At 43.6% G+C, this 21,635-nt stretch overlaps 1 protein-coding gene across 4 annotated transcripts in view; it reads left to right on the top strand.

Moving 5' to 3' along the window:
• Positions 1–21,635, top strand: part of TSHZ2 (teashirt zinc finger homeobox 2) — a 231,752-nt gene that overhangs the window by 146,045 nt on the left and 64,072 nt on the right. The window contains exon 3 of one of the 4 annotated variants that reach the window (XM_063349967.1): positions 7,714–8,632. The exons of the other annotated variants lie outside the window; for them this stretch is intronic. The gene's annotated coding sequence lies outside the window, so the exon portion shown is untranslated. Of the gene's footprint in view, positions 1–7,713; positions 8,633–21,635 lie in introns of those variants that run through there. 4 annotated transcript variants of the gene reach the window in all.

Raw genomic sequence — 21,635 nt, 5'->3', positions numbered from 1 at the left:
CTGATATTATTAAATGCTACAGCCTTCATAATCTATAGCAGAACATTTTTACCCAATGAGATTTCAAAGGAAGGGTGTCTGAGACTTATTTATACATTTTACACCTCAGCAATCAAATCGCAAAGATCAATAACAAAAGGAAAAGACATGAGCGGTATCCAGCCCTTAAAAGCACCTTTCAATAAAAATAATGTAATTTAGCAGGATGATCACTCAGTGCAAATATGATGGAGCACAGATGGAAAATGAGGAACATTACAGATATGGCTTTATGGGAGGAGGAAAAGAGGAAGAGATTTTTCACTATTTATTGGGATAATGAACAGATAATTCATGATTATTAAGCTGTAGTCTTCAGGCCTCATTCTGCCTTCTCTTTCCATCTCCTCAGTTCAGAACTGGGTCTGATTGTGCATGTAGGCAGGGTCCATTGGCTGGGGAAGGATCAGGCCTTTACACTAGTTTTCACACATCAGCGGAGTCTCGCAGGATTCACACGAGTCGAGCTCCAGCTCAGGACCCTGCCTGTGAGAAGAGAAATGAGGTAGAACAAGCGACATGCGGCACAGAGCTTGTCGTAATTGTGACAGAGTTCCTTTTTTCAAGAGCGTCTCACCGTCAAAAAAGGGGCAGCAGATCCTGAGTTTCCAGCCCATGATGGCATTAAGACATGGCACCAGGTAGCAAGATCAGAGCCCCTGAGAGAGCCTCCTGCCACCTCCCCGTGTCTGGAGAATTGTGTTTTCCCAAGACCGTGAGTTGGCCAAGCCCCTGAAGGTGTGAGGGGGCAGAAAGGTTTCCTACGCTCAAGTTTGCAAGAGCGATCCTGCTCTGGGGCGCAGCGTTGGCTCTGTCGGCTCGCCTTCCCGGCAGATGGACAGACGGGACAGCCGTGGGCATGGCAAAGGCTGGGCAGCCATGAGGAGGACACATCGGTGGTCAGAGACAGAGGGAACAGCAGCAGCTCGCTGGAGCAGAGGGAAGGAGGGAGACGTGGGGCCAGGAGGGGACTTGTTCATCGTAGTAGATTTACACAATCCCTTTATTAAAACAAAACAATTCCCCCTCACCTCCAAAATCCCTCCCTGCCAGCACTCAGCGCCAGCTCTTCTGCCAGGGGTCAGCACATGCAGGAGTGGGGGTGGGAAGGATGGGGGAGTGGAGGAGGTTGTCATGTCTAATGAATACCCTGAATGTATCGAGATATATATTTTTTTCATTTCAGAAAAGGTTCCATTAAGAGGGAGACAGCCCTAACATGTGCTTTGGCCCCTCATCAGATTTATGAGTATTTGCTCTGCTCTTTAATAGGAAACTCTGCAGCAACTGCCACCTTGCCTGCTCTCCCTGAGATACACAGTGGCTTCTCGGGGAAATGCACTTCATTATTAATGTGAATTTGTACGTTTTTATGACACTGCTTGGGGGAAGGGGCAGGCAGAGATTTCCTGGTGATATATGCTCATTTCTAACCATTTATTGTCCCAGACAATCGAAGAACAATGATAAACATTGTTATAGAAAGTGGAGGGTGCTGCAGTGACATTTTTGAAGGGAAAGGAGAGGTGGCTAGAGTGGCTTTGTTGTGGTTGTTTCCCTCCACTCCATCTCTTCCAGCACCTGCGTCAGATCAAGCGACAGAGTGGTCTGTGCGGTGGCAGTGGCTGCCTCCCCTTGCCCGCCTTTTCTCGGGCCAGCCAAGACCATTTGCTTGGTGCTTTGCTACAGCGGAGCGGGGTGCAGAAGAAGAAGAAGAGGTTAGTCCTTTGGGAAGCCTATTGCAGAGAATCACATGCTCGGAGTCCCCATGCCCCTTTACCCCAGCAGTCACTTTTTGATTTATTATCAAGTGACCAGCATGGAAACTCTGTGCACACAGCAGCAGCTGCGAGGCAAAGCAGGCCGGGAAGAGAAAGGCGAGGGTATGTGGACACGGTTTACCTCCAGTTTCCCTTTCTACCACCACACTCATCCATGACTAACACAACCGTACAAGAGCTCCAGGAGTCGGTGAAAACGGCGGGTTTAGGCTGCATTGAAGAACGAAAAAAGTTCATCCTTCAAGCTCAGTCAAAATAGAGAGATCATGAAGGCCATGACCTCTACATGCTCTTTTGTTCCCCTCTTCTGCCTTTCCCAGTAGTGCTCTGCACCATCTGGTGAAGGTCAAGGTCACATTACACTGTGCCATGCAGTCCCTCGAGCTCCAAAAGCCCCAGTGCTTGAGGGAGCTTCCCTGCTCACCGTTGGGATATTCGCTCTCTGCATCACTGCCAGGCTGAGCTTTCTCTGTGCTGTGGAGCCCGTAGCCTCCAGCTATAAGCGAACGATTGCCATGTTTTGTGTTCATATTCTATTCCCTCGCCCTAAATATGCACAATCCTTTGTAACAGGAGATGTGCCCGACAGCTGAACACTGCTAAGACTTTCTTTATGACATTTTTGTGCTCTTCTCATACAGCTGAATAGTAGTGAGGTAAGGGCATCAGAAGAGGCATACAGGGTTACGTCAGAGGTCCGTTGTGTCCATCCTATCTCTGACCATGACCTGTATAAGAGTGTAAGAGCAGGACAGACATGTGATACCATTCCAGAGCACTCTCCCAGCCTCCAGGTTTACAGTTCAGGGACTTCTTCAGCAGGAGGAGGTCATCTTCCCCTGCTCCTAGAGCTGCAGAGAACCTGCAAGAGGCCTTCCTGCTGCAGAAACTTGGGCACAACTGTGAGGTCTCTTGGGGCAAGCTCCGGAGGTTCCTCATCCCAAGTCAGGGAACAGAGGATCTACAAACCGTCCCACAGCAGTCAGAACAGGGCTGAGCCTTCGTGCTTGCTCTTGTGCACACGCAGAAGGAATGAATCACACCCAGCATGCAGAAGGGGTATCAAGCCCCCTAACCTAAGGGCATCACACTTTATTCCGTTCTCTGTTCTGCTTTCTCTGGGAGTTTTCCATGACGTGATAAAAATTCCACCCTCAAAAGATTTCTCTCTCAGTGTATGCAGAGCAGGACTTGCAGTCTTACTGCAGAGCATAGGCCAGAAATTCAGAGGAGGCAAAACTGCTTGTTCTGTTGCTCATGGATAGTACTAGTTTGATCCCTTCTGGGCTTGCTTTCAGCCTTTCTAAAACTCCAAAGTACTCTGTGCGCAGACAAAAGTGTTTTTCTCCCTCTCTTGTTGGAGAACTGTTGAAGTCTCAAATGTGAAACTTCTGTTTTCATAGTCATTTAATGAAAACTCACAAACACTCCCTATTCCTGAAAACTCCAAAGTTTATACCATGAGCAACACAGACTACCTGAAATTATCTGTCTCAGTACATGTTAACTGATATCCTGGTGTAGTGCACAGCTGCCGGTAGATATCTCCATTACACAGTTCCACCTCTCCATGTCTTTCTTTTCTCAAGCCAAGATTTACAAGAACTTTTCTGTCCGGTTCCCTGTCTCTGCCCTCTGCCACTCTTCATGCAATCCCTGCACAGTCTCCCCATACCCACATGTGCATCAGTGCTCCAAGCGCAACAGTGGCTACGCAACACCGACTGAATTTCTAGGGGGGCAAGGCAGGCTACTGGCACTGGTCACTGCTGGGACTGTGTCCTCATGGCTACCAACTTTCTTTACAGGGTCATTAAAAACACTGGCGTTGCCTTTTACCCACCGATTGGCCTACATCCCAAGGGACATCACAGAAGAGGAGTCCCTCTGAGATATAACAATACTGTGTCCTGTTTCTGATTATGTTCATGAAGTGAACATTCCGCTCTCCCACCGGAGAAGGGCAAACTGAATACTTCCTTCGTGCTCGCTCAGCTCAGGGGCAAACAGCTGCGTTTGGATAAGTCTTCAGTGAAGCTCACCCTAGGCTAGACATACACAGGCAGATAGGCTGTGGGTGGGCTTCCAGTTCAGTCATTCACTTCCCTCCGTAGTCCTATGGAGCCCTAATTGTTGGCCTTGGTCTTTTACAGTGCAAGACCCAGGTTTGTCCTCCAGGGAAAAGATGATGGGGGAGGTAATTCTGTTTATTTGATCAGTGTTTTTTAAAACATTGTCTGTTCTCCCAGGAATTATGTGGTGGCCTTCTTCTATAAATCACAAAAGCACAAAAAAATAGCTCTCAGTACTTTTCCAAAGGGATTAGGGTGAAAGTTCCTACACTCGTATTTCATGTCTGGAAAAAAATATCAACAAGAGTGATAAGTATAGCCAAAAAGAGTGTAAAAGCACACCCTGTCATTTGTTTTCCATGTGCCATATGTTTTCTGAATCCTGCACCTCCCACATACAAATTGCATGCAATAATGTGGGGTGCACACATTACTCAGGATTATTTAGTTAAGCCCTGCTAATATAGAGGGAATTAACTTAGATAAAGTCAAGCCACTGTGCTTTGTTTTGTTTTTTTGCTTATTGTGGATTCATAGAGTAGAAAATTAAAGATCCCACTGTGCCAGGCTTCATGTCATTTGGTTTTAATTTAATTCATCTCTTCGATTCTCCCTGTTACTCCTTCTCTTCGAGTATCATCAGTAGGTGGTCCAAGCATCAACCAGAAGATTTACTGGCAAGACTAAATGTATGAACGCTATGAACACATTGTTTTTTCCGATATGATTTAATGACCTTTTTGGCATTCCCATGGCTGTTGAAATCTTCCATAATAATTCCCTTTGGCAGCCAAAGCTCCTGTTGATCAGGTGAAAGCTGATGCAAATGTCAAATGTCAATAAATTTGTAATCCATAAATGTAATACTTGGTGCTGGAGTGAGACAGGGTTAACCAGAGTGCAGCAAGAGACACCTAGGATATGAGCTACATCTTCTTATTGTAACAGAAAACAGACAGGAAAGGAATGCCACCTCCAAAACCTCTCCACAGCCAAGCTCCTTCTCCGTACTCCCTGTTCCCCCTGCGTGTTTTCTGAATTGCTGAGCTTTGACAAAAGAGGGGTTTACAGCTTGCATTTGGCAGAGAGAGTCTGGTAATGCAGGTTCTGTCCCTTGTTCTGCTTTTGACTCATCGTGTGAGGTTGGGATTTAACTTCTCTGTTTCTAAAGGAGCTCTTTACAGTTCAGAGGTTTCAGAGGCTTCAGAGTTTGATCCTGGAAACGATTAGTTATGCAAGAAATTCCAGTAAATTAACAAGACCACTTATATAACTTAGGTGTTGCAGGAATGAGTCACGACTCATTTATAGTTTTAAGATGCTTGGAAAGGGCGAGCCATGTATGAAGCCTGGTTTTATATACAATAAAGACATAAGAACAATCACATAATTTCCCAGGAGATTTTCTTAAGGGCCCTCCACTTTGACCTTTAACTCTGAAAAGCTCCAGTTTGTTTGACATTGAAAAAAAGCAAATGTGTGAATACAGTGCCATGAGCATTTGCACTTTGAACATGCTGGGGCTGAACACAGCTGAACTGGAAAAGGCTGAAACAGCTAATGTACTGGGAAAATATAACAGAGGCATTTACTTAATAACTCAACTAATTCCTTTAGCTCACCTTGTAGAGATTTAACCTTTGAATGAGAGAGTCCCTAGTTCAAAATCCCGTGTCTCCTCTGTCCTCATGTTAATTTTTAAATTATATATCATTGTTGAGAGGCCCTTGTGTTGAGCATTACAGGTTATTTTTCATGTCTAAAATGGGGAATTATAACTGAACATTAGCTACTGGCTATAAATCACATGGAACAAAGTGGCATCTGCATGTACTCAGTAACAAGAGTGGGAGAATTGTAACTTACTAAAACGAGACAGGAAAGAGGACGCAAATGCAGTAGCAGAGATAACTGTGACTTGAGAAAACTAATGGTTCTTCCAGGCAGGTGGTGCTCTGGGCTCCCGTCCTCTGGAGCTCTCCACAGCCAGCGTTGTAAGTGCACGGTCACAGTAGGAGCTCAGTCGTTCCGAAGGGCAAACGTAGAGCTGGAAGCTGTTTCCCCCCGCCCCACAATGCCACCTAACATGCTGTGGTCATGCTGGGCTGGGGCTGGGATTGGGGAGAGCCTTTTCACAGCTTGGAAATAGCAGTTGTCTCTTGCTCTCACCATTTCCATCCTCCATCAGCAGGCTTGAGTGAGCAATGGCCACAATTCCCTCTCCCTGGGATATGTTTTTATTTCTAATTGTAGCTAAAGCCTAGGTAAGGAGGAGGCAGCACAAGGCTGTTAACAGAGCAATTATCAAGGCTGCTGGGTACAGGCTGCCCAGCTCCTCCTCTGCTGCTCAGCTCACCAGGCATGAAATGCCGCTGCTCCTGTGCCTTTCTGAACGGCCCACTGATCGTAAAAGACAACAAAATGAGTCTAAACTGCTCGCTGAGCCTGGCCTGGGCTACTTCTTGCATTTCTCTCTGCTGGCCTTCCTGCCTTCCTCCTCCCATTTTTTTTTTTTGTTTGTGGTTTGTTGTTTTTTTTTGTTTCCTCACTTTTGAGAAAGCTTCCAGGATCTCTTGAGTCCTCACTGGGGCAAGCAAGATCTACCTGTTGCCCTGTGTCACTGGAAATTATCTAGTCTCTTTCTAAGAAAGAGATCATCTTGAACTCTGTACAGCACCTTGCACGGTGCGCTCTTGTGTCTCCTGTTGGGTTTGGACCTTAATGTATCAATAGATTAAACTAAAAAAAAGCCAACTACACATGTTTCAGCCTAGGAAAAGTCGCCCAGGATGCTTGTTGCTGCCTGTCTGTTCAGACATTCTTTGTTTTCGAGGCCATACACCTTCATCTGTACAGCACCAGCCACTGGAGCTGCCTAACAAACTACCTGAACGGAATGTAGCCAGGGACTTAGGATTAGCTCTCCCTGCAATGCCGGTCTCTTCTTAAAAAGAGCACAGACCTCCACAAAGAGGTTTTACCAAAATTAAAGCTTCTTTCATAACAGACAATAAAGCAAGACGTTTCTACAGCTAAGCCAGGTCAGCATCCTGGCAGGAGGCATTTGCTCAGGAGCTGCCACCAGGACAGGGGCACCAGGAACGCTCCTGCTGCTGTCCGGTGAGGGTGACCTGCTGACTGGCGCAAGGTCCTTTTCTGCTCTCTTACTCAGTGTCCCAATCTGGCAAATGGGTGCAGTGTTTCCGGGATTAAATTCGATAGTCGACACTTTATGTCCCTCACAGCTTCCTAACAAACCCTGGCCCCGCTCCAGCACTCCATCCCTGCGCAGCGGGCTCAGGAGCAGGAGCAAAACCCGAGCAGTGGGGTTTTGTTCTATTTGTGCAGTGCCAAGCACAACGGGTTTCTGGTCCAGGACTAGTCTCTGAGAAACAGTAATTGTAATAGGTGCTTTGCTCATTAGAGTCAAACTTAAGAACATTCTTAAAAGCTTTGCAGAACGGAGACCTGTGTGCGATGTATTTATTAGGCTGTTCAGCAGTAATTCAGAGAGCTGAGAATTGTTGAGGGCCTGGTCTGTCTAATTGTGTGCCTAAATCATAGTTTCACCGTGATTCAGAGGTACTAACATTATAGTCTACGCAGAATGGCTTAGGTTATATGGTCAGATTCCTGCAGATGGTCAGTTTGTATCATAAAATTTAAAATTACAACTTGCACCATAAAGCTACTGCCTCAAATTTATTATATATTGCAGCACAACAAGCAAATTAATACTAGATGCAGTATATGCCCAGACATTAATGTGAGCAGAGGATGAAATATTCTCCTCCCAGCTCATTGGTACATGTTCCCTTCAGCGCAGAATTGCACTGCCCAGAGTCGCCAAAGAAGAGGAAGTCACCAGGAGCGCAGTCCTGCGCGGTGCTGGGCTCCTGGCTCTGGGGACACGGGAAGGACATCCCACGCCTTGCGGCACGAGGCTCCAGGGCTTCTGAACTTGCAGTTCTGCTCTGCGCATTGTGCATGCAAGAGCTGAGCTCTCAGCAAAATCTTTTTATTATTCGCCATAAAGAATCGCAGCTGTGAAGAGCGAACTAGGGAAGGAGAGTGGGAACAGGCAGGCACTCTCCCTTGCACCGGTGTAAATCAGGAGTAACTCCACTGCAAGTCAGCTGAATTATGTTGCTGTCACTCGGACATCAGACCAGAATCAACCCCTTTACCTGCAATAGATGAGTGAAATATCTTACAACTGTGTGTCCAGGAGCCTGCTAAGCTTCTTGCAGAGTTGCTGTCAGTATGCCCAGGGCAGAAGCATATTTTTTTTCTTACTGTTGTACATAAGGGCTCTGCTGCAGCCGACAACATGAAATGTGTTAGTTCGGTTTGTTCAAAATGGAGTGTGTTTGTTAAGTGTTGCCTCTTTGATGTTGCGCTGCCATCTCCATCTTTGTCATCATTGCCCATCTTTTTCAATCTAATGAACTCAAACCATCAGTGCAACTTAAGTTCGGCTGTCTGTTCTTGCATAGTTAATATTAAAAATGTACTAACAGTGTGGCTGCGAAATCAAATTATGCACATAAATATGCTGGCATAGCAGAGGAGGCGGCAGAAGCTGAAGTTAGCAACATTGATGCCAGTTCACATTTGCAAATCAACCGTCAATCTGTCATTAAACATGTTATCAAATGATGATAAGTGTATGCTTCTTGCTTGCATTGGCGCGCTTATTCCCGATGTTGATGTGCATTAATGGGATAATGTGCATTAACATAGTCTTGCTTGGATGAACACAAAACATTTTTTATCCGTCTCAGTTTGTTTCCCCCTGTGGCCCCCAAGTAAGTGTTTTGTGTTATCAAATTGCCAAAAAATGGGAAAACACATTACTTTTAATTAGCAAAAATTTTGAGTCATTATTTTTTTTAAATTTTTTTCCAGACTATCTCCTGTGTGTTGTCAGTTGAGGTGGGGGGGGACACAAAAAAACATTCCGCCGCCTTCTTTAAGTAAAACGATTAATGTCAGAAACTCGGAGACTGACAATTATGTGCTGTCTTAATGCACTGGCCTTTCATCTGCAGTCCTTGCTTTTGACACGAGTGATGGTTTCAGTTCAGCGATATGAAAGGCAGGACAGGAAACGATCTCAGGCATTCCCAGCCCATTGTGTGGTGCCGCACTCAGAGATGGCAAGCAGTCCTTGAGCTGGCTTCATTTAACACTTTTGCATACGAGCCGGCAACGGCTGTACCTAGAGATTAAACAAAAAGCTGAAGAAGAGCGCGGCTGCGCTAGGAGGGAACTGAGTTTCTGAAGGAACTTCCCATGCATTTGCTGGACTCCGTTATCCCCTCCCGCGCGATGCTGCATAGTCAGGGCTCCACTCACGGCACACGCTGCCGGTAGACTGCAAGGGGAATTAAAAACGCCATCCTCATTGGAAAGAACAAAAAGTGACTGAAGGCCTAAAGCCATTAAAAGAGCCTGATTATCACCCCACAATAGACCAAGTCCCTGCCCATCTCACAGGCTCTGTCCCCGCAGCGCCCAGGAGGTGAGGGCTCACTCTATTGGCCGCCCAGGGAAGGCTCCGTTGCCCTGGGTATGATTTGAACAAAAATAAACAATTTTTGTTTATTGCTTCTATTTAGAATTGAGTTGTTTACCCAGGCTTTTGGAAAAAGTTGAGGTGGAACTCCACCAGAGTCGGAAAAGCAGCTTTCACACTTATGGAACTTCAAGGTTTTCAAACTCTTATTAAAAAGTAAATGAAGTAGGGTTCTTCCCACCCCTTGGAGAACAGCCATTCTTTTAAACCCTTTCATATTTATGCAACAGGGGCAAAATTGTGATGATCTACCCAGCTTTTTACAGTAAAACAGTAATAGTCATATGGGTACTGTCTGGTCCTGTTCAAAACACCAGGAATTCTTCCAGGAGTTTTACTAGGATTTTACCAGTAGTGTTATCAACGCGGGCTCAGGAGTTGCCTGAAAGGAAAGTCAATCACTTAAGTGTTTTATTTTTAGTTTATGAGCTGGAAAATAAAACTACTTCTAAAACTTTTATGAAAGACATTATATTATTTACGTGTTTCTAAAATAGCAACTTTTTCTCATATAATAGAAATGTTTATAAATTAGTCTTAGTCTCCGCTTCTGACTACATCTAATCTCCAAACAGGGTTTGGGATTTGTCTTGAATTTTAAAAAAATTTTATCTAGTAGAATAGAGAGCTTCTACAAACTATGAACTTTTTCAGTAAATGGGTCAAACTGTTGATCACACTTTCTTTTTTCTCAATCTAATAATGCCATTAACTTTAGGCATCCTATTCAGGTGTCTGATTTATATTATCCAGATGATTTAAAGGAAAAACAAAGGGAATAATTATTGATCTTTTTTTAAAATTGTCTTGATTTTTTAAAAGTCATCCATTGCAATTCCTATTATTTCTAAATTGTGGATACATCAGCACCAGTTTCATAATCATAAAACTCTAATAGCAGTAATTGTATTCCTGTTAACCCGAGCTTCAGCAAGTCCTCATGTTTTGTACTTCTAAACCAAACAGCTTGTCTTCTAATACAAAGAGCTTGAATTTTAAGTGTATTTTCTGTTACACATCCATTACTGGCAGAATTTATCCAGCAACATTTTTTTTACAGTTGTGTAGCTTTACGTTCCTTCTACTCCATGAGCTACCTTGAAATTAACTTGTCAAACGTTCGTCCCACTACTTAGGGAAGATTCCTAATCAGATGAGTGGACCAATTTGTCATGACTTGGAGGAGAGGTGTTGGAAATCAAATGGCATTAAAAAGGCTCGCTGTGAAGGCTGTCTACGAGGGACTCCTAAGGCAGCTCAGGCTGGGCTCCTGTAAGGGACTATTTGTATCAGAGGTGGCATTTGGAAAACTACAGTAAGAAGCGTGTCTCAGTGTCTCACTTTACACATTGACTTTGACCCCTTTAATATATATCCATCAAAGTTCTTCATCACCAGGGCCCAGCTCACTCTCTTTTTGGGGCACTTGGCAAACACAAGGTGCAAAGCTGTAGAAAACTGAGCATCGCAAAGCTGAACCCCGACCCAAATTACTGGCCATATCATGCTGCTGTCTGGGACAACTCTGGCTCTGGATTTTATCTTTGCTACTTCAACTAGTCTATACTTTGAACAGATGTATTAATCAGGTGCGTTAATTTACCAATTTTCATTAAGCAGTTTGAAACAGTGAGATGCTGTGTTATTCCTCAGTATTCCTATATCAAAGCAAATGTCGAATGAGGGATTAGCAGTAGCAGAGTGACGCTATTCTTCTCTCTTCTCCCAGTCTTTACTCTTCGTACTGTATCTCGTTCTATTATCTTAGGCCTGACTTTGGAGTGCTTTCAGTTTTTGAAAATGGCAAGTAATTAGTCAATATGTTTTCACCATATGTATCAAGCTCAGTAAAGAGGCAACCATTGGCCTTTGTCATGGCACAGTAAGCATTCGTTTTCTCAGCACTTCAAGTTATGCTGAGCGTGTGGTGAACGCCAGAGCATTTAATGAGGAATTTTACAATAAAACATTTGACATAATAATTCACAGTTCAGCACGGTTCACAAATTTGTGGCGAGTCCCCTTTTAAGATCACCTCTGTTTGTGCTGTTCACACTCGAGATCTTACACGAGCTGATTCTCTGCTGCCTGGTGCCCTGTACGAGCAAAGAGGCTGCGCACAGGGTGGATAAATTGTTACGACTCAAAATGGTCCCCGTTTACATCTTCTTGGCACAGATGCTGTGCACAACAAGGGAGAATTCTTGAAACCCTTTTTCTCTTCCAGGCTGGCTTTTTACTTACCCCCAGCTAGTTAATGCATACTTTCCAGATAGATAGAAATTTTTGCTTTAAGGCTTCCACTGTTGCTGACTGTTAACAATCTTAAAAAAAGGTCAGAATCTGATCTTAACACTGTTGATATGAAGTGGCATTTGCCCAAATTTTGCTACCTCCTGAGCAAAAAAATGTCCAGTGTTTTCTAGAGAGAAATGGGATAGACAGCAGCCTTGCCTCAGCCGTCTTCTCCTCTTGGGAATATCGTGTCTCAGTTATCTGTGGAACAGGTTTCTGCATTCCCCGCTGGGTTTCTTTAGATTTGCAGGTAAAACATTTGAGCTCAGACTCAGATCAGCAAGTTACAGGTATTTCGTTTAACATTTTGGGGTATGTACAACAAATAACGATGAATAAGAATGATGACATATTGTTTTACTGCAGTCATGATTTAAATTTATGTGGCATTGCTATTGAAGTCAATAGGACTTTTTCCTGCGTATGTTTTGCAGGGTACAGTATCATTAAAATATGACAGTTAATAGTCTTGTTTATGTTATTATATTTAATGAATAAATATATCAGTCTGTACATCAGACTCAGTTTTGTTTATACTCTTTAATTGTAGTCTTATCTCCCCTAGAAGCATGTTATATCTTTTAATTTTATAATTATCCACTTTATTCATGTGTGACACTACAGAACTGCTGCTTATATCCTATGAGACATCCAAATGCAAACAGATGGAAGACAGGCAACCACTAGGAAATTCAGATCTGGATCTGAATCCAGCTCCGTATTTTCAAAACACTCCACAATTTCAGATCCAAGGTCTTGGTTTGGGCTGTTGTATAAAGGAGCAAAAGTTGCAGAATGCGAGTCTTATTTATATAGCATCTCCAAACATGATCCTTCAATAGGGAATTTACATGATCCTTCAACACCTAAATGTTGTTCTCTTTCTCTTGAAAGAGACCTGAGCTTTAAAGGCAAAGAGGGAGCACTTCTCACATTGCCCTTTCTGAAGTTTTTCAAAAAGGAATTCAAGATTTATTGGGCTAGGGAGAAGGAACAGAAATATAAGCATAACATTTTAGCCTAGTGGTTACAACACTTGGCTGGAAAGGGTAAGTGCCGGTCCATGCTCCAAGGACTGTTTTGTTTGAACTAAAGCCACGAGGCAAAATGCATTCAGAGTCCTTGGGAGTAAAACCTCAGAGTCTACCTCCTCCAGGTAAGCAACCCTCACTAGGCAGCAGAATTGTGCTCATGCATGCGCCCATTTCTTCTCTCTCAGTTTGAGATTCACTTTTGTGAAGCTTCCGGAGACCAAATAGAGGTGGGAAAAATGTGGGTTTGAGTCCCCTACACCCTGGCTGAGTTCTCTAAGCCCAAAGAAATCCATAAGTTGAAGCAAAAAAGTTTTAGAAGAGCAAACTCTAATGGGATTTTTAAAGAAAGTCTGCAGATCCATCTTTTTATAAATCTCCTAGACTACGAACCCTGAAAGGAGTAACAGTTTTAATGGAGTAGAAATAACTGAGTAGCTATATTTCAGCTATAACTGCGTAGATTCCCAAAGCCCCAGAGAGATAGACCCTACAGTAAGAGATCTACCTGCTCTCCGTATCTTTCTGCTCTCCAGGTCTGGCCGTAAGCAAACCCCCGCAGAGCCTGCTGAGTTTTATCGGTTCCCTTCTGAGGCATCCAACTTCCCCTAAGCGTGAAAGTTTACTCTCTACTCAAAACGTGAAGTTTCACAATAATTTAGTTATCCAGCCCCCATGTCCTTCTTTACAGCTGAGTGAGACGATTGTGTGCTTTTTATCAGCACAAATTCCCTGGGGTTGCACTAATTACAAACCAACGCATGGTTTGGCAGATGGGTCTCCTCTAGACTTGAGTCAGATGAGTAAATCCACCAGCTGGGGGGCAGTCAGCAAACTCTCATACCTTGCTGTGGAGCAAGGTTTGTGAGGAGAAGAGCATCTCTTCACTCACAGATCACTTCCAATGCTAAGCTTTCTCATTTGGGATCTTTTGCCAAAACAGAGTTACAGGAAAATAAGCAAGAATGAAAAGTCTAAAGGTACGACCCTTATACTGTAACAGTTGTGTTATCTAATTACGTGTATTATAGTGATGAAAAGTTTATTAAAACATCCCGGGTGTTGTACATGCGCATAGGAAGACAGCTTTCACATGATGCTGCATGTTCTCCTTTAAAATCTTTCTTTTTATCTGTTGATGTAACACAACAAATACTTACTGGGTGATGCTGTTTTCCAAAAGTAGCACCTTCTTCTGGATCCAGTAGCCAAAGCATGTGCAAGAGCAGGCTGCGAAAGGGGAACACCCATGTATAAAAGCATAGCCCAGAACAAGTTGCTGAGATTGCAAGAGAGCAGCTGGCAAGAAGAGACATGTCTAGCCAGGTAATAACAAAAAAAAAATAAATAAAAAAAAAGTTAAGTTTCCCCAGGTACATAAGTAGTTTCTGAAAGCAACATCTTTACTTAGATGGGTTTTTTTCCTTCTTCTTAATTGGTTTATCTAGTTGCTGGGCAATATTTTAACCTCGTTGATTTTGAAAACCTCCCTCACCTATTTAGTGTTTGAACAGAACTTCTAGTAAGTGCCCTCACAAAAGTCACCTCTGAGGCAGTCATATAAGGAAAGGAAAATCTGCTTAAGAGACTGACACAGCCAAAGTGAATACTTTTCCCAGTTAGCACTTGAAGAAGAAAATATCATAATATTTAAACCAGTTTTGAAAACTTTCCATGAAAATAGGGGAAGGGGAAAAAAAAACCATAAAACACTAGTTGAATACAGAAAGAGGCCAAAGAGAGTTCAGTTACCATAGAGATTATTACTGGCAATTGGTACTCAACAGCAGATTGGGATCTGTTACAATATTTTTATTAATCTTTTCTCTTAATTGGTTATTTATGTATTTTGGATCCATCTCTGTGCTGTGTCCAGATTTTACTCTTTACCTGTCACTCTTTTTGACATGAAGCAGTAATGACTGTGCCAGATATCAGGCATTTCCTCGATTTGTAAACATTAGCGGGGGTCACGAGTACATAAAATACCACGTGGACAAGTCACTGCGCTTGGCTTTGGCTGGCAAAGGAGGAGGGAGAAGCATCGCAAACGCACTCAGTCTCTGCGAGGCTTCATCTCAAGCACTCCTCCGTGCAAACCACCCTTATTGCCGTTACAATTGTGACGATTTTTTGTAGGTACAGCGGAGAGGTCGCAGAATGCCTTTTCCCTTTGCGATTTTCCCTCGTGTATATGCCAACGCAGACATTTAACACATGCACATTCAAGGGCATAAACTGGTAACTTAGGAAATATCCTATTGTAAAGCCTTTCCCTCTCCTCCCTGCCTTCCCTTCCTAAAGATTCGTCCTGTTGCCTGTGTGTGCTGCAGCAACTGGAAACACCCAGCCTTTTTATAGTCACTTCAGTGGAAGTACGCTCAAGGGCCGATGTTAAGGGACTTTTTTAATCAATCAACTTCTAAAAATTCATGTCTTAATTCTCTTCAGAGTGCCCAGTCCTGTACACACCCGATGTTAAATGCATTTTAAAATGCTGCTGGCTTGTTTTCTTTTCTGCCACACCATTTGCCTTTAGGGAGATATTTTTTCAGGATGCCTGAGATCAGACAGAGCCAGCTGCATTTTCAGCCCCTTTCTCCCTCTCATCCCCAGCCGGTTGCTCCCTGCCGCATCTCCTGCCTTTCTGGTGCAGGGACACGGCGGAGCACAGCGGCAGGGAGATGTCGAGGGGGGAATCTGGCTACAGGGAGTGCTCTCGACTGGGAGAAAAGTATATTAAAAAAAAAAAAAAAAAAGGAAAGGAAGGAGAAACATGGGGGTTTTTGCCTCTAATCTCCTTTAGTTATCATGATCTCAAGGGTTATTTGTAATGATAGTAGGCACTGCGTTTCAGATGGAAATGTGATTTTCCAAGCTGACGGTGTCACTTTAAGTAAACAAAGTTAATTCTGCTTCCTGCTATGCAAGGCCTAATCTCATTACCCAAACCACAAGTAGCATAACAGAAAATATTTCCATCTGTCAAAAGAACTTAAAATAAAGGTGGAAATTGTTTTTATGTTTCGTCCCTCTTCTTCGCCCCAAATCCCTCAATGGACATTAATTATCACACCAGATCTATTTAAACCTGTTCAGATCCCCCTGCCTCTGCCTGTGGTTCCTTTTCCATTTGATGTGCCTACAGAATAATAACGTTTGTGCTGCATCGTAGAGCTGATGCTCAGTTTTGATGAGGTGTAGCTGAAAGCTGCGAGCCGGATGGCTCAGCCGTTCGTCTTGCTGCGTTCTGCTCCGAGGAGGCAGAAACCAGGTGACGTCAGGTCGGCTCGAGGCTCTCCCGGCGGTGATTGAGATTATGCTCAGCCCCTTTCCCACCTCAAACAAAGAGAGGTAACCCCTGAGCTAGAGACAGTCCGACGGGGAGCGAGGGGGTAGGACGGGGTGTGCTGAACCTGTGCCATCAGCTCCGGGGGATTCATCGACCTGCTGCACACACGCCTGTAGTCAGGGTGGTCTTGGCCCCGCTGGAGCTATGTGAAACGGCAGAGCCAGGCAAGCCCCAGTGCCACATTACTGACACCGCACAGGGCCAGGTCGCAGGCACACTGCTGTATTGAGTTTGTCCAGCCTCGGCACGCTTGGACTGTCGCCGCTGGGCAGAGTGGATGGAGCCAGTGTTGCGCTGAAGGGAGCTCAGCCACCTGGCCGTCCCAGGCGTTAAAGAGCAGACCAGCGCTGAGCAGCAATCCCAGACCAGCACAGACCAGTGCAGCACTGCTGAGAGCAAGGGGGGATCTGGCACAGTGTGGGGGCAAGCCCTGCGGCACCGGTGCGCATCTTCCAGCGCTCACGGAGCAGCGCACTCATTCCCTTGTCATTTCCACTGGTGTAAATCCAGAAGAGCTTCCCTGGATTTTGCACTGCGTGAGCTCCTTATGATTTTCATGGGGAGGAGAATCAAGGAACTGGCATTGCAGACTCCAGCGGGAGCAGACCCCAGTGTTCCCAGGTCTGACTTTAAGCAGAAGAAAATCCAAACATACTACCTAGTAATTCTCAGTTTGTTTCAAACCAGCAGCCACCAATCTTAAGAGGATCATTCATAAAACTCTCCAACAACAGTGTTTTTCATCCCCTCTTCATTTAAAATGACCTTTATGTGATGATAACGTCTGCCTTGCTGAGCCTTAATTGCTTAATTAGAGAAGCAGGTTCTCTTAGACAAACATTTTTTTAAAGCTGTATTTTTTTCTTGCAACTGTGCTGTTTTCTTTAATTTTAAACTCATCAGCAGTATTTTAAAAGCTTTAAAAAGACATTTTCAAGTGGTTATAGTTTGTTAGTTTATTTATTTGTTAGTCTTTTGAAGGTTTTGTTTTCCACTCTCTTCCTGAGAGGTATTTACAGCAGGAAATCTCTCCCATTAGGAATTTCTCTGCCTTTCACTCCCACAGTTGCATAGCATTTCACAAAAATGCTGGGGTTTGTTGAACAGCTGTTATAGGTTCTGGGTGTGATTGGGGAATTTATTTATCATGGGCAAGTTCTTAGGGCTGAGCACAATATCTTGCACCTGTTTCACACGTGGAGAACAGAGTTCCTGCCGTCACTGAGAGCTCCTGTAAGCCTTGCTCTGGCTGCCATGTTCTCCTCGAGCTGGACTTTTGTAGCAGGTTTGGGTTTGTTTTTTTTTTTGTCTTTCTTATACTGGACTGCTGAGCAGCATTAACATAATCGTGTAGTGGTGTTTTTAAGATCTAGCCAACCAATCTATTACTGTACGGTTGCTTGATTGTAAAGAGGTTGATTGACTCGTGTGTTTTGAAAAGCCATATATGTTTTGTCTGAGGTTGGATTTTTTGGGATAGAGTTTTTATACCAATGTGCTACACTGAAAGCAGAAGGTTCCAGAGGTAATTTGTACCGATGCTGGTCGCAGAGAGAGGTTACACCAAAACAGCATTTCTAAAGTAAGTGCTGGGTCTGGAGGGGTTGCATTCATGCAAAAGCCTCTGCCACAGCCAAGGCAGCAAGAGCAGCAGCAGAGTTGCTGCAAGCTGCCCTCTTGCAGAAACAAGAAGAGACGCACAAGACGCTCCAGCCCTGAGAAGCAGCCACAGATATTTCTCCCTGGTAACAAATGTCCCCTTGCTGTGTTCTTTCTAAAATAATACCTTGCTGAAAGTAGAGAACAGGGCTGTAAAAAGGTGAGCGATAAATGATTAAGATGGGAAAAATAGACCAGCAGTGACTTCAGACAAAATTGGCAATTAAAGTACTTGGACCACTTAGGATGGTAAAGTGAGAAAGTTTGGAATCTGTTCATAAAAGGACCTTGGACTCATTTTTGGTGTTTTGGATTACAAAAGGAATTTCAAAGGCAACTTGGCTGCCTCTTCCCTTTTTGTTACTGCTGCAGTAACATAACGCCTTGTGCCTCTGGGTGTGATTGTGTCCCTGTTGCATTTAGCATAGTACAGGAGGGCAATGAGGAACACCCCTCTCCACTAAAACTGGCAACCCACATACCTGGGATGAAGGAAGCACTGTTATCCTCACCCGGGGGACGCACAAGGGAAAGAAATGTTAGTGGCCCCACTGTGCAGTAAAATCTAATGAGTAAAAGGTAGCCCATAGTCATATGATGACATATGGTATGCAGGAGGTACAGTAAGCAGTGTCCTTCTCTGACACCAATGAGCATGACTTATTTTCAGGCCTTTAAAAGTATCTAAGAAATTTGCTTATGTTCATTTCAACCCAGAAGCTCTTCAAAATCTCAGCCATTCTCTCCAGACTATTTATTTATCTCTTCACCAGTAAAAATTCAGAGTATGGCGGGAGTTATTTGCAAAAGGTGATATGGCTTCTCTTTGGATGGTTCTGCATGGTATTTTTGGGCAGGCTTTCTCTGCTCAAGCTCCAGGCCAGCAAAAAGCCAGGTGGCTGTGTTGGCATGGTGCTGAGCACGACGTAATACATCTGATGGAAAGCAGGGTTTATTAGCTTGGCACCGCGCTCCCTGGATTTCAAGGGTTTTGGATAAGTTCTGGCTGGCATCCCATTGGGTCAGACTTACCCCTCGGTGTATGTGCCTAAGGTGATGGGGAGCGTGCAATCCTGGTCTTGTTCGTTTGCAAAATTCACGTGACCTAATAGCTGTGTAGCTTGCAATGTTATACTTGGGGTTTTTTTTCAAAAGCTTGTGTCACTTAAGTACAGGCAAAGAAGTGAAGAGTACATTTTGAGGTGGGGCGGGAGGTTTGTGTGTGTGGCCAGAAACAGTACTTGCAAATGGCAAAAAATGATGTTTTCCTAGCAAAGGCCAAAAACACTTAGAAATGATCTATCTCTAATATATTTGTTGTAGCCTGAGGTCATAGAGGGATGTGAGTTTCAGGAAAAAAATGGATAAAACTTGCAGTTTTGAAAATATGTATTTTACTTTAGGGCATTTTCGAAGGCTTTTTTATTGTGTCTACATCCACTTCTTCACTTATACTTTTCACTTTCCATATATTATTCATTATGTCTTTTTTAATAAGTTTTGGGTCAAGCCATTGTTCTCTGTTAATAGTTTGTTACAAATATTGCTCGGATGCAGTGTTGCAGCCTCTCTGGAATGACACCCTGTGATTACTGAGGTGCAACCCAAGTAACAGCCAGACTGAAGTCCTTTTGTGAGGTTTGGGTTTCTTCCTCCATTTCAGAGTTTCTCTTCTTTACCTAATTCCCCTCAAAGCCTCAGTAACAGTTAGGTCATGTAGCTGTGCCATCACAGTTCCTTGTGAGGAAGGTTCAGAAGCGAGATAAAAGAGTTGCAAAGCAGAGCTAAAGGAGCCAAACTATCTGGATTCAGTTTCTGCCCACGCTGTTAAGGCAAATAAATATAAATCAGGGAGAGGTGCATCTGCAAACACACACAAAGGCACACACCATGTGTGGGATGGAGGAGAAATTGGTGCTTGCATTGCCAGAAGGAAGTATTATCTGCAACAGGTCTCCATGAAAGCATTTTTTTTATTGAGTACCCATAGAAAACCAGGTCACCGCCTAACATTCAACATGTGGCTAGGGTCTGTTGAAAATGTTCTTTTCCTTTAAAATTAGGCACAGTCTGATTTACTTTGTTAAATCCTGACCTTCCTTCTGCAACGTAGATCTCAAAAATCACCTTTTTTTTGCTTCCCCTTTTCTTTTCCCCTAAATGAAGAGGAGGTTCTGGCGAAGAGCCGAGCAGCACAGCTCAGCGCGTGGCCGCGTGCCCTCCTTCCCGCTCGACCCCAGCGTGAGCAACACGCCTTCGCGAGGGGGACAGTGAAGCCCATTGCATGTAACATGCTTTGCTAAGGTGGTATTGCTGCCTTTCTCTTTGTCTTTAGACCCTAAAACACATGTAAAAGTTCATATTTAATTCAGCCCACCTTTGTAATAAATTAATTTCTGAGATAAATCTGACCGAGCCGTGTTACAAAGGAACTTGGTCTGTGCAGCATGTGAGCATTACCAGGTTACATCATTATGATCAACAATCATTTTGGTATTTAAACAAAAAAGGAAACATTTTTCTATCTCATAAGGAATGTTCCTAAGACCATAACATCCTATTAAGGCAAAATAGGGCTGGCGACAAAGTCTGTTTGATTGGATCTGTGATCTGCCAATTTCTAATGAACGGAAAGAGAAAGGCAGGAGCGGTAGAGTTGAAAATCAACTAGAATTTCTCCCTCTTTTACTGCTTGTATAAGACTGCTCTCTGTAGCTTCTGCGGTGGAATTCATTACTGGGGATAAGAACAGGGATTAGGTTAAAAGAGCTATTCACTGACAAGACCTTATTCACAATGGAGTGCTTTCACTCACTCCTTTCAGGTTTGAAGTTTTCTGACTTATACAGGGAGTGATATATTATTATAATAGTTTGTGTTACAGTAGTGGCCAAAGGCAACAGAAGCATCCATTTTGCTGGATACTTTACATACGCACATTAAAAAATAGTCTCTGCACAAAATGTCCAGAGGATTTTGTTTCTCTCTGGTGTTTCTTTTTCTTTTTTAAAGGAGTATCTGGTTTATGGTTGCAGTTCTGAAAACTGTTACCTCGTTGAGCAGTTTAGACTAAGCATGAGTCAAAGACAGCCTCTTTTTTTATAACTCAACCTTCCAAAGTCTGCTATAAATGCAAATAGTGAAGAGATGCCCCAATGTTAAGACGCTGATACTCGCATAGTATAGAAAGTGCCACTGTAATATGTGTGAAATAACTTTTTCACAGGCCATTTTGTAAGTTCTCTTCGGAAGAGACAGTTTCCCCAAGTAAAAATGTGTAAACTGTATGCAAAATTGAGACATTTAAAAGGAAAAGAGCAAAGCTAATTACCATTGCAGTTACTGTACTTCTGTTCCTTTCAAGCTTTTTGCTAGACTTTCCTTACTTGAACAAAGGGACTGAAGTGAAGTGCTTGTCTGTTGACTCTGCATTCTGCAAACCAAAACCAGGTGAGCGCCCGTCGAGGCTTCCCTGTGCTCTGCCTGCTAGCCCTTTTGGCAAATACTAAGCTTAGGTTTAAGTGCTGATTAAAGATTTGCTGAGGACTAGGGCCTGATCCTTTTCTCATGCTTCCTCATGAAGGAGCTTCTCTGAACTCAGGCAATTCACTCCTGACTATAAGGGAGAGAAGAATTGGGACATACGGCACCATATCAGAAGATCTATTAGATCTCTCAATAAAACAAACGTATCTTTTGAAGTTGTTTAGCTGTTTCTAGAGCAAAGCAAGAACTTCAGAGAGAACACTTTGACTATTGGGTGAAAAGGAATCCTTTTTTCACTCTTCTCCCTGCCCTTCCACCGTCTTCTCTTTCCTCTTTTCCCTA

This window comes from Chroicocephalus ridibundus, chromosome 12 (genome assembly GCF_963924245.1).
Source record: "Chroicocephalus ridibundus chromosome 12, bChrRid1.1, whole genome shotgun sequence".
In the NCBI taxonomy this organism is placed as follows: Eukaryota; Metazoa; Chordata; class Aves; order Charadriiformes; family Laridae; genus Chroicocephalus; species Chroicocephalus ridibundus.
Note: the sequence above shows the minus strand (reverse complement) of the source record. Positions and strands in the feature narration are given on the sequence as shown.